This window comes from Pezoporus flaviventris, unplaced genomic scaffold (genome assembly GCF_033815535.1).
Source record: "Pezoporus flaviventris isolate CSIRO_AGI_PZ_B2104156 unplaced genomic scaffold, CSIRO_AGI_Pfla_v1 ptg000066l, whole genome shotgun sequence".
NCBI classification, from domain to species: Eukaryota; Metazoa; Chordata; class Aves; order Psittaciformes; family Psittacidae; genus Pezoporus; species Pezoporus flaviventris.
The window spans coordinates 27,046,943-27,060,944 of record NW_026892614.1 but is presented as its reverse complement, the minus strand read 5'-3'; the positions used below and the strand labels follow the sequence as shown (position 1 = coordinate 27,060,944).

The 14,002-nt window shown below is 41.5% G+C and overlaps 1 protein-coding gene across 6 annotated transcripts in view; it reads right to left on the bottom strand.

Moving 5' to 3' along the window:
* Nucleotides 1–14,002, bottom strand: part of HIVEP2 (HIVEP zinc finger 2) — a 104,703-nt gene that overhangs the window by 26,432 nt on the left and 64,269 nt on the right. The gene's annotated exons all lie outside the window — the stretch shown is intronic.

Sequence of the window (14,002 nt, the reverse complement as noted above, 5' to 3'; positions counted from 1 at the left end):
TTGGTGGCTTAGGTTTGGTCAGAGTCACTCCCCTGGGGAAAATAAATCCCTTTCCAGAACCAACATAATAATTTCTGGTTTGGTTTGAGCTGCCATCCATACTGTCAAAGACAGCTCTTGGTTTCTTCTCTCTTCCCACCCCATTTCCCCCACGAACGGTACTTTGGCCTACCTGGAGAAATCAAAGACACTGCAAAGCTAGTGTGCATTCTGTTTTTTCCAGTCAAGCCTCCAGATCATCCACCTGCATCCACAGCCTAGCTTAAGCCAACAACAGACTTCCATTTTCCACCAATTAATGCTTCTCCTTTAGAAAACACCATATATATAGTTTTGCATATTGTTCTCCACCAGACCTATACTATTCAACACACAGAAATGCCCTATATTTGAAGTACTATGTATTTAAAACTAAGGAAGTAAGGATGATAAAAATGCATGTTTTGTTTAATAACTTTGGCAAGGTTCAGCTCCACTGGAGTGACAAAGAGGAGCCCACCTACACAGATCAGAAGCCGGATGGGAGTTGCGTTGAGCACATCGTTTGACAGGAGGTGCAAAGTCCTGCCTGGCTGGGGGCCAAAGCCAGGTTTCCCGGTAGGAATGTGGTCCAGGAGCCAGCTCCCCCAGCCACACTAACTGCACTATCTGCCTGCTTTAAACCAGGACATTTTACTTCAGTGAAAACTTTGAACATAAGATTACTAGGAAACCAGGAGCTGTATTTATGTCAAATGCACCTACTAAATCAAGGCTTTTAAAACTTTCTAGAAAGGAGCATTATCCTGTTGCTCTTTTTCCTAAGGTGCCGTTGTGAGCTGCATGCAGGGGACGTATGTCTGGTTGACTGCTCCAAGATTATTCCTTCCTTTTTTTCTTTTTTTTTTTCCTCCCCTTTTTCAGACCATTAAAATGGTTACACTCAACAGCTTTAAAATAAAATTTGGCAAAATACAACTTTTACTACTTCTCAGTTTGTAGCTCATATTACAACTCTTGCAAGTGAACAGACTGGAAGTGTATGTCTTCCAGGCTAAATCCTGAGTGCACCATACAGAATAAATATTGACTCTAGCGTAAGGACTAAGGGTCAGTTCCAGCCCTGTTTTAAATCTTTTCTGTCCAGCTCTGCCAGCACAAAGCCGTCCTAAACCTACAGTAATTGGCCCCTGAAGAATTTGTATTCTATAGGGCAAGCGTTAGCAGAAACAATCTGCAGTGGCCCCTATGAAATCCTTACACTCTTGCACAGACCTCTGCCAAGACCCTTATTAGGCAAGTCTAGTTTATATCTGGGATAAGCCCAGCAACCAAGCAGCCTTACAACAAAAAGGCCACCTCTGAGCTCTTCCCCACCTGCCACTGAGAAGAAAATTGCCTTGGCCTTTTGGGAAGAAAGACAGCACACATCTGGCTTGTTGTCCTATCCCACATTTCCCTCTGCCCCATTAATGATATTCCCCAAAGAGCTATTTGGTGTTGACATCCCAGTGGAAAAAAAAACAAAAAACAAACCAAACAAAAAACTGAGAATCCTAATAAAACATGGATTTACAGCTTCTTCTACTTAGGCAAAGCCATAGGTGGACTAAGCCTGATGAAGGCCACTCAACCAGTATTCAGTGTGCGTCTCTGAACTGAAGGATTTAACAGGCATGAAGGTAGGTAAGCATTTGTTCATCCTTCTTTGCAAGGTTATATATTCATTCCTGGACTGAGAATGTTATACACCGACATGACAGAAAAAATGCAGTCTTTAGGGTATATAAGTTTTGGCATTTTACCCAACCAATTGAAAGCTTTTTTATACTGCTTAACACCACACCTGTGGTCTTTGAACTGTACTTACTAAAAAGGTAAGGCAGAAGAAACACTGCTTAAATTTACCAGCTTTGTAAAAAAGGCTTCCTGTTCTTGACCAGAGAGATTCTCTTTGCATTTCCAGCAGCCCCTGGCTAGGGGTCCCATTTGACTGTGGTTTTGTAGCTGGACTTCTAACCTGTCTATTTGAACACCTCTAGGAATGACTGTAAATTCCTATGTCAACCACTGGCACTTGGCACTCTTGAATTCCTGGGGAATGCAAGGATGCCTGTGATTTTGTGCAGTTTGGCAGGAGTTGTAAGACATCCTTTTACACATGCAATTCCAAGAAGGCAGCCCTTTTAAAACACATTAGGTGTATTTAATTTAATTTACTGCTTTCTATATTGCAGTTGCTGTTGTTAACTCTTCACATTTGAAGACATTAATTTGTTCATTTAATCCCACCCCAGATGTTCTACCTACCCTCTGGGTTTCAGTGCTTTATTGAATATATTGACAGTCTCCAAAACCAGTCAGAGAATTACAGTTTTGAAAATACTCTGAAACATTTAGAGTAACACATGTTTTTTAAATTTGGGCAGCTGCACTAATCACTACAATGTAATTTTTTAAATGTGATTTAAAAGTGCTATTCAATACAAAACCAAATACTGCTCCACAAGTACACATAGCACACTGTGAATTTACTATTAAATGATCAAACAAACTCTAATAAGCTTTCTTGAAGAGAAGCTATAGGGCAGGATGTGTTCTCCACTGCTATGCTGGGTAAACACTTGTGCTCACAAGGATTCCCCCACAAGCCAGGAACTGAGGGGACTGACTGAGAGGATCCAGTTACAGACGCATCAAGGATAGACTGCGAGCTTACTGCGACCGAATACCGACTTCAGGCTTTACTCTAAGGTTTCTATGAATGCACATTTGTACCCCTGGTAGTTGCAGGTTTCAAAGGACAGAATCTGTGCACATAAAACTAGAAGTGGTATAAAACCTGGCATCCTGATTTATGTAATTATTATTTTAGAGGTTGCACCAAATCTGGCTCATATTTATTCAATATTCTCATATTCACAGGATCACAGAATGGTTAGGGTTGGAAAGGACCTTAAGATCATCTACTTCCCACCCCCCTGCCATGGGCAGGGACACCTTCCACTAGACCAGGTTGCTCAAAGACCCATTCAACCTGGCCTTGAACACTGACGGGGATGGAGCACCCACAGCTTCTATGGGCAACCTGTTCCAATGCTGCACCACTCTCACAGTAAATTTCTTCCTTATATCTAACCTAAATCTCCCTGTTTAAGTTTGAACCCATTACCCCTTGAGAACTATTCTAGAATCTCAGCCATTGAGAGACGGCATATAACAGTGCATTTTAGATAGCTGTAGTAGTATTGATTATTTAAGTCATTTTAAGGCTTTACCAAACTCACCTTAATCTTGTTAATTCAGTTAATTCAAACTATTATCTGAGACCATTATCTGAGTAAGTTGAAGAAAATAACTGGAACCTGTTTGCTTAAAAACATGCTGAAACCAACTTAAAAAATAAATAAATAATCATATCAGTTGTACTCTAACAGCCATTTACTTTAACTGTAGGAACTTTTACTTTCCTCAGACATTTCATATAAATGTCAATGGATACACGATGTGAAGAACAAGACCCTCCTTTCCTCTGAATGTGATCCTACTGAACCAGCGGTCAGGCACACACCATCCCTTCTGTGGTGACTTTATAGAAAAATCAGAATTGTTTGAAAAGTCTCTCATTTGACTTGAAGGAGCTCTGAACTGATACGAGGCTTGACTCAGAGCAACTAAAAGGAGACAAATTATTCTAACAGCAAGTAAAAGTAAGAGCTAAATTCTGCTCTACACTTCGCTGGTATGAATCTGAAGCAATGAGTTGAAAATCCAAGAACATAATTCCAGATTTAGTCCTCATAGGAATCAACAAAATCAGGCATCACTTAGGTTTAGGCTCTTGCATCCTGCACACTAAATATCTGAGGTTATTTGTTACAAGGTGAAAATAAATTAATCCAACTCCTCTAAGAGGTCTACAGAGAAACTTGTAACGTATTGCAATATATGTTCAATTACAGATTAGTAAGAAAACAAAAGTGATTTTCTTTAAAAGATCCTGGTTTGCATCATGAATGCTTAGAGCACAGCTGCAGCAAAACACTCAGTTTTTGCTAAGTTAAGTATCTCAAATATAATTTTAAACTGCCAGTCTCTATAGAAAAATAGCACCATCCAAAAAACTTAAACTCAAGCTGAATGTATTTTAAGAAGCTATTGAAGAAGCCTACAGCAGAAATGCCTTAACACTGACCTTTTCACTATAATGACAAGGATTGCTCACTTAAAGTACATCACTATTTCCTATCTCAGCATCATACGCAATGTACACACTACTACCAGACGGAAAGAATATACAAGAAAAGCTTTCATGTTGCCAAAGTCCAACTAAACACCTAAACACTCTTATTTCCACAGGATGACTCTATATATGTATATATATATATATAAAAAAGAGAGAGACAAAAAAAGAAAGAGACAAAAAGCTACACAGGAACCAAATTAATCTTAAACACTTCCTCCTTTAAAGGTAGAAGCCTGCAAACAAATCACAGTTCTACTCCTTGAACTGCACGTAAGAGTTTGTCAGAGGTGCTTAAGCATGTCAGATAATACAAGATCTAGCTCTTTTGACAGACCGCTTCCAGTGCAACATCCTGAATTTATCTCTACACAAAAGTAAAAGATTGAAATTATTCAGATATGAAACTAAACAAGACAATTATGTACACTGCTAATATCACACTGCAATTTATTTCCCTGGGGAGCAAGTTAAAAAAATGAAAATCGGTGAGTAAAATACCAATATATCATTTCCCAAGTGGACCTTAAAATGTGATGGCAGAGCACTGGCAGATCTGACAGACAGCACTTTCAGTGTTATTAAAATTTCAGAAGGTAACAAAGATTTCACAGTCATTTTACCCCACTCCTCAGTTTCTCTTGAGTCATATTACGCAGTGACTTAAAAAGGTGAGAGCATCTCCCTTGCAAAGAACAATGAGAAACAGATGCTCACCATTAAGGCCCCCTTTAAACACTATTTTGATGGCTGAAGTTAGGTTTATATGATGCCTAATCCCATTTGTCCTAACCTGCAGAAGAATGAGTTCCTCCCAAGGGTGAGTTAAGTAATAAGTAAACAGTATTAACTAAATATCCATTAACAATGTATAGTAGCATCCAAAGCAGTGCTGATACAAATGAGCTCTTAATTCTTGGGCTGCTCTTTTCATCAGCAGAAACTCAACTCCATAAAAATATACAAGTGGGAGATAGTTTCTAATCACTATTTCTATGATTACTTTTTTCACACCTTAAGCGTAGAAAAGAAATGGAGCTTTTGGCCCTGCTGATGGTCCCAAACTATTGTAATGTAAACAAATGGGCATTATGTAGCCCCCAAAAAGCTAAATATCTAAAATACGTGACAAGCAAAGGCTCGGACACTAATCAATGATGCTGTATGATGCCACTGGGACTGCAATGAAAGTTGTGCATTTGCAAGAAGTGGTGAAAATTACTGAGATTAAAGAATTTTTTCTCAATTCAACACAAAGAAACGTGTTAATCAGAAAGGGAAATTTCTCACCTTATAAAGGACAATTAATTAAATTATGAATTAAGCATCACTTGTGAAAGATAAAGTGCATGCAAAGAGCAAGACACCCATATACACAGTTTGTAGTAATTTCTAGATTTATAAAACATCATCTACAGTAAGAAGGGTAGGAACAGTGTCACTGTAGAGTTCAAACTGCTACAGCTGTCAAATATAAGAACTTTCCTAACTGAAATTATATGCAAAGGCTGAAATGCCTCTTCATTTTCACACAAGAACTGCAACCTTAGGCAGCCTCTGGGAAGAACAAACCTATGCTGGTAAGTAGCCGCTAAGACATACAGCTTTCCCCCAGGTTTCCTCAGGAAAAAAGATATCAAATTATGTGTAAACATTGCATCACTTTTAGGTGCAAAGTAATTATTATTCTGTTGCCAAATGGAAATTTCGGACAAATACCAGGGCTTTGCCTAGCATTTTCATCTTAGGGTGAAAATATCACGGAATTTTCTGGGAAGTAAGGTTTTTTTTAGTTTAGAAGTTACACAATCCTAATTATGCAACCATGGCAGATTTTGCGAAGAGCTATGCCTCCTTTCACACCATGTCAGAAGAAGCCACTTGCACACCACATGAAAATATCAGTGTCTTTCAAACACTTTCTTGAATGAGCAAATGCACTGTCTCTGACAAATGCCCTCACCAAGGGAAGAATTACATAGGAAGACATTTACAGTATCTGAGCTTGTGTTTGTTTTTCACTGACACCGATTATTTTAGGAGCTTATTTTAAAACCTGTGATTGTTTACTAAGGCCTGTGGTCACCACATGTCGAAACAAAAACAGAGGTATGCTAAACATCAGTAGCATGTTCTTACCATACTTTTTCCCGATTTTTTTGCACCCGAAGTAGAACGGGCATTCACATCAGTTTTCTTACAATACAATCTGAACACTTTGTTAAAGCTAAACTGAGATTAGGTAGTGCCATGGTTTCAAATGAACCCAGGACAGGTAGTAAGACCCAAATCCTGTATTTTGCACAGATGTCACAACAGTCCAACTCTGCAAAGCCCAAATATTCCATTTTAACTAGTTACTCAATACAGTCACTTTGCTGTACCACATCTAGTCGCTTAGTATTGCCTAAAGATATTTAGTATTGTCTAAAGATGTCCCATCCCTGGAAGTATTCCAGGCCAGGCTGGATGAGGCTTTGAGCAACCTAGTCTACTGGAAGGTGTCCCTGTCCATGGTGGGGGGTTGGAACTAGATAATCTTTAAGGTCCCTTCCGACCCAATTATTCTGTGATTCTCACCACTACAGTGGTAATATAAGATACATTACTATGACTGCACATTTAAGGACACTGATTTCTTTATAACCCTCAGGATGCCTGATGGAAAAAAAAAAAAAAAAAAAGAATTAAAAAAAGCCCTTTAAAATAACGCTGGCCATTAACTTCCTTGTTTTTATTGCACGAAGCATTGGAAGTCAGTATGCAAAATATTCAATTAAGTCAGAACACATCTTTAAAAAGTCAGTAAAATATGCATATACTTTCTGCTGCATTTTATAGGTATACATGAAATTCCACACTTTGCAGTTAGGTTTCTTTCTACAAAACACAATTCAACTGTGTTTATTAACAAGAGCATCACTCTCCTGAGCTAACACCTCTGAAAAGATTCAGGTCTACCAAAATGCCTGAATCTGCACATACAACCTGTTATTCCACAGGCCTGTGCTGATATTTGACCTACAGGCCAAGCTGACAGCTCAGTTACAGATTCTCGATAGGCACAACACAGTAAAACACATAACATTTCTTGGGAAAGACACTGCTCAGGTTTCACGATGACTTTATATCAGACAAGATTAGACCAGAGTAGAGTATTAGAGGACATTCCTAATACAAACAGCACCTTTTCATATATGCATGAAAGCTTCATACACATCATACCAACTTTGGAAACTACTCCAAGGAAACCTGCAACATGCAACCACCATCCCATACTTGAGTGACACAACTGGATGCCAAATCACTCCTACCCAGGAAAAGTCAAAGTAAGAAGAGCAAAAATCCTAATTTCACACACAAGAGCTCAGCAGGCTCTAAGAGGACATTTTCAGGGCTGACGATCTATTGAAAGTGAAAGCAACAGATGCTCAGCTCTAGAAAACTCCAGACAGCTTCATACAGGGATCCCCTTCCTCATGCTTGGCAGATTCCACCAAATTTGGTTGTCTTTCCATTATTACAAGTGGAAGTGAAATCAGCTAACAACCTGGCCTTAAAGTCCTCTGGGTGCTTGTGATAACACCAACAACGCTTCTATACTACAAACAAAAGAAAGCATCACCAACATATAATCATAGAATGTTTGTGTTGGAAATGACCTTTACAGAGTTTAACTCCCAAATGTCCACATCCCCTTTACACACAGGGAAATGAACACATAGAGTACACACACAAGCACACAAGCATATAGGGCTTTATGTTTGCTGAGCTACACTTTAATTAAGTACTAAATGTTCCTTGGGACAGCTGCTAACAGTCTGAAAAACTGCATGGCAAACCAAAAGCATGTAGACTATACTTCTTCAGACTAACGTGCAATGTTTTAGCTCTCAGATCACCTAAGACAATTAATCAACTTGCTTGTTCAATTGAACTCTTCCCCCTGTGTCTCTCTTTCTCTCCCCCTTGCAGGATTGGAGGACACCCTGTTCCTCTGGAGCTGGTGAATCACTACATGCCAGCAGGCCCACTCAGTTCCTCAAAAGACACAAAAGGTGTAAAAATAGCTCATACTAATGAAGCAAGTACAGCGTCAGCAGCCAGATGAGTGTGGGTGATCAGATAAGGTTCTGTTGATGCAAAGGGCAAATTATTAAGAGAATGCTTCTCCCTCTCTTTTTATTAAGCCTTGCTCTTCCTTCCCTGAAACCAGCCCTCTGCAATGCCTGGTAAATGACACCTGACAAGACTGACTCCTCCTGTAATTGCAAGTTTCATACCGGCGCAGGAAGTGGTGCCTCACTATGAGCTGAAGGTACAGAGGAGGTGTCACTAAAAACAAAATAAATAAATAGAGAGGCAAAAATAAAGCCTAAAAATAGCCAGGACTATCCGCTGAGTATTGCTGCGTGGGTATATTTAGCTGGTCTAACACCAACTTTTCTTGTCAAAAACACAATCTTACCTTTATACAAAACAGCTTCCTGTTTCTAAACATAACTTGAGAAACTTGAGAACAGGGGAAAATTCAGATTTTGAAATTGTTCCTTTTTCACTGATAGCATGAAAAGATTAAATGTCAAAAGACCAGGTAGATCTTTCACATGGCTTTTGCACCCTGGTATCATGTAACAAATAGATGAGAATTTGCTATTAAGACATCCTAATACAACCCATCAGACTAGGTAACAGATTCAGAGTTAAAAACAGAGCTGCTTCTCAAAAAGAAAGTAAATTTCTCCAGGGACCTGAAATGAGACCCTCACAGCTGGGGACAAGTCCTGTGCCAGCTCTGCTGCCTGAGCCAGCACTGCCCTAAAGAGAAGACTGCGCCCCACCAGAGGCAGACACATGTGCAACTGCAACTCGTGCCCACAACTGTGTATGCCACACACATAGCAGACAAGAAGTGCAAATGCACCTCATAAGATGCAGTTGCACTTTTACAGCCCTGTTCTGCAAGTGCCACCTACTCTGAAGCCAGTTCAAATCTCTTTACCAGCACAAATGAGATTTTTAGGGAGGGTGTGAATATCATTTAGTCCCATTTAAGGCTGCCTAATAAAGCAGCACGAGTATAAATGACAGTCTGGCCAAGTGATAGAGTTTAGTATCTTATCAACAGTATTAAGAAATGCTTCCAACCGCACATTTGCATTTCTGATTCCCAAGTACCTGTACTTAGAAGAATTAATGAATGCACTCTGTGTATGTCACCGCAGTGAGTGCTCAGTGCTCAGACACCATGTGCTATCTCTCTGGCTGCAGCCAAGGGTTGCCTCCCACTCAGGAACAGGAGGGCTTGTGTCACTGGCACTTGCCAGCCTTGCTCATGGTGCTGACCACACTTTGAGCCCTCTCCTCAACTATGTCAGTAGTCCTGCAACTTTCACAGGTCTAATTGCAACAGGATGAGCCACAGCTGCGTTCAGCATAGATGTTCAGAGATGCCCAGCGATCTCTCTTTCACTCCCCCTAAATAAAATGAGAAGGCAAGGCAGGTCCCAAGGGCTCTTAAGGATGTCTGCAACTATTTAAAGTACATAACTGCACTATTACTACTGGAAGTAATACACATGCCAACTTTCTAGTGCCCCCCCATGAGCTGTGCAAGGAAACGGTCTTTTCCACAATTATGGTTTTTCTATTTAATATCATGATTCCTTTGGCTGATGCTTAAATGAGGGTTTGTTCATTATTATGCAGCCCTCCTATGTGGCTCCATATACCTCACATCAATCGTCCTGGGGCGGGGGTTAAACAAAAATGCCTAGATTTATACCAGACTTTTACTCTCATTTACAAGAAGAAAAAAAGCCCACTGTAAGAAACTGCCAACTTCACATGCAGAATTCAATTAAAACGATCATTCTGACATTACAATTTTTATTTTCTTCTCATTTTAAGATTTAAAAAAAAAGTAACTTAATAAGATTATATTTGTAACATTAAATCCAGTGGGAAATTGAGAGTATGCTCTTTCCTTGATATGCTCTGGTTAATTCCCATTGATGCAACCATTCTTTGTTCAGCATCATAATTTTGTCTTTTCATCCTATGCCTTAGCAGCAAATTTAATAGTCACTGATTTTTTACTAGAATAGATAAACATTGTGATGCAAGACAAATCAGCTGATGATTATTATTCTTCAGACAATTTAATTTTCCTCTGAAATGAAGAGTAAATGTTATTATATTAGAGGAAATATGAAAGTAAAAATAATTATTAATAGGTTTAAATACTTAAGACCATACTCTGGCAGCATATTTACATAAAGTTAATGAGACAGTATCATATTCCCTCAACCACCATGGCATTCTTGAGTTATAAGGCTAAGAGCATATCGATCAGAACCTCAGCCTATCCCCACCACCCAGAAATTCTGTTCAAGTACCAGTAGTATATTATTCAACTTCAGAGCCTGGTGGCTGCCCCTCCAGCTCCCCATGGGCTGCGGGGGCACTGCCCCAGAGGGCCTGCAACAGCCAAGAGGCCACCTCAGCCCCCTACACCTACATGGGCCTTTGGCCTTAGGCTTTCAGCGGCCCCACAAGAGAAAGCTCCACCCGTGCACAAATTCAACTTCAACCAAGGAACGGGCTGACCCAAGAGTAACCCGAGGGAAACAAATGGTAACTTTTCAGTCAGATGCACTCCGTGCTGGGTTGGCACAGCAGAGAGATGGATGGGGCAGTCACAGGTCAGGGCAGAGCAGTGCAAGGGGCTGCATGACCACATCCAGCCAGCCCTGTTCAGCGCCACCTCCCTCCTTCCCCAGGGGCTCCAGCACTGCCAGCTTGCCTTTGCGTAGACTTCTCTGCCGCCTGAGCCATGATAAGGATCTGCTGGGCTGGTACAAAGCCACTGGGGGTTCCAGAGTACAAACCCTTTGTTTTCTGTGTCACATACAACACTTGGTCACAACGGAGGTAAGATAACCATACAACCTTTGCTTAATAAACATAAAATAAACATAAATAGTTTGTGTTGGAAGGGACCTTCAAAGGTCATCTAGTCCAACCCCCCTGCAATGAGCAGACTTCTTCAACTAAAACGAGCAGAAATAAAACATAATAGGATAGTAGCTCTCTTCATTAAGTTCCTGCTATGGACTTTCTCCACAGAATCAACTAAGTTGGAAAAGACCTTCAGGATCATCAAGTCCAACCATTAACCCAGGACTGCCAAGTCCACCACTAAACTATGTCACTAAGGGCCTTGTCTACATGGCTCTTGAACACTTCCAGGGACAGTGATTCCACCATTTCCTTGGGCAGCCTCTCCAATGCCTGACCAGCCTTTTGGTGAAGAAATTTTTCCTAATATCCAGTCTAAACCTCCCCTGGAGCAGCTTAAGGCCATTACCTCATCAGCCAGTGTTTAAAACTGTAGGTGTTGGGAAATTATTGTCCCAAATGCAAGTCCATCCCTAACTTGTGCCTCCACCAGCATGCAGCTCAAGTGGGGTGGGAGATGAGACACACAGGCGGCCTGCACCTCAGGTGGGACAGCACTGCCACAGTGTCACTTTTCACACAATGGAAGTTTACAGTTGGTGACAGCACTGCTGACTTTGTTCCCTGGGTAGGGACACCCCACCACAGGCAAACAAATGGAAGCAGGGAGCACCAGCAAGGGATGATAGCAAGGGAGATTGCAACAGGAGCCATGTGAGGCAGTAAGAAGATATGGCATTAAGTAAAAAGGGGCTGCGCTACCTCCTATCTCCCTACATCCTGCCTCAGGTCGCTTTTCCTGTCCAGCTCCCTCCCTCCTTTCCCTGTGCAGCGTTGCTTTCACTGGCATGCACTCCCCTCCCAGTCACCAACACGTAACACACACCACGATTTATGTCACTTCTCCGGCCTGGACTGGCATCTCCAAGGTGCGAGCAATAGGTGCAGACCACGAAAGGTGAGGATTAATGCTTTATTGGCAATTACGGTGGGCAAGTTGCTCAGCTCATAAAGCAATTTTTTATCCTTGTGAAGACCTGTAGGAGGTGGGAGCAGGCTGCCACGGGCCTGGCGCCTGCTATGCACTGACATATGTCCTCACTGCTGTGAGAAAGGGCAGGTCCAATTAGGTGCGTTGTATTATTAACGTTCCACTGCTGATCATGTATCCTCCCCTCGGCCTCTCTGCCTCCCAGCTTGTGTAATGCACTGACACCTGCACCCAGGAAAGCACAAATGGAAATCTGGTGGAGGAGTTGGGGCACTTTTGCAGTGTCCCAAGGGGGCGGAATGGCTGAGAAGTCGAACAGATCACTGTAACTATGATCCTCAAGCTAAAAGATGAGAAATACGAGATACCCGCCCTGCCAGCAGTAATAATTACAATGTATTATTAACAAAACTCAGGTTTCATTATTAACCTAACTCGGGTTTCAGGAGCTGATCTCACCCTAATCACCCTCCAAATTACACCCAGTGTATCCCTCAGAGCTGAACCATTACCAGCAAGGAAGGCTGCTGGTAACTATTAATCTGAAGAGAAAGCACAGGCGGAAATGAGCTATAAATACCATAATCAAATGGGTGCAAAAAATTACAGACAGATTTTAAGTTGCCCGAACCCAGGGTGACCTCATCACTCAGATCTGATCCTGCCAGAAAGAGGGAGCCTGTAACTTCAAAGCAGCTGAGAGGAAAGGGCTCTTAGTGTGTATTGCACATGGCACAGATGATGTGACCTTGCTTTTGCAAAGGACTGACTCTGTTCCCCTCCAAGGTGTCAGTAAAGTCACAGCTCCTCTCTTGGATTTTAAAACATGAGTAAGGCCACCTACATGTTAGCAATAATGAAGTAGCCTGCGATCTTCGTCATGACCCAACTGCCACAACAGAAGACCCTTGCTCGATTTTGTTCCTCTACCAAGTTCATCAGAGCAACTAAGATCTTCAAAAGCTTTTTCTCAACCTCTACATGTGAGATGAAAATGCCATTTTAATTGTGGATCAGTGAGGTCTGCTTGAGTAAAATAACCCCAACTGCTCAGATGCAAGTGTGTAACAAACACCACTCTTCTAGCAGAGAGCCTGATTGCCCTGTGAGCTCCAACAAAGAGCTGCTGGTTCATTAGAATGAGCTGGAGGAGCTGCTGTTTGCTTCTTCACAAGCTGGAAGTATATTATTGCAAAACCACTACGGACGTTTGATCCAAAATTCAGCCTCTGATTTCTGATCAGCAAAGCTTCAAAGCAAAGAAGTTATCAGCCTGGTAGTTTTTTCATAGCTTTCTTCAGGGTAACACTTTATTTTTCTCCTTGATCTGTTCAAGGATGCCAAATATAATCTTAAAATACAATCTGGGCTTTTATATTCTATGTAAACCCCGTTAGCAAAAAAAAAAAAAGCAAGAACAGAACTGATGTGAACTGAATTGCAGTTTCACATGACATCTGGAAGATGCTGGCAGCTATGTGCTATCCTGCAGCCTAACTGCAACAGGACCTCGCCAGAAAGGGCAAAGGACAGAGGAAGGCCAAAAAAGGCCAGCAGAGGTGAAAGGCAGCCACGCTTCCTGCTGGCTGCTTACAGCAAGTCTGGATGACAGGCAACCAGGCAGGTGGCAGAGGAAGCATCTTGTTCAATGGGGAAATGATTTGCTGAATCACACCAAAGGGCAACGTGGCAGCTAGCCCTGCTGAGATGTCCAGGAGCTACTTTTGTCTGTTGCAGTAGTCCTCAGCTACAGTTCTGTACCTTCTGGGAGCCCACATTGCTGTGCTCAGGACTGTCTGTCCGCCCCCTCCTTCGCTTATCACAGAGCT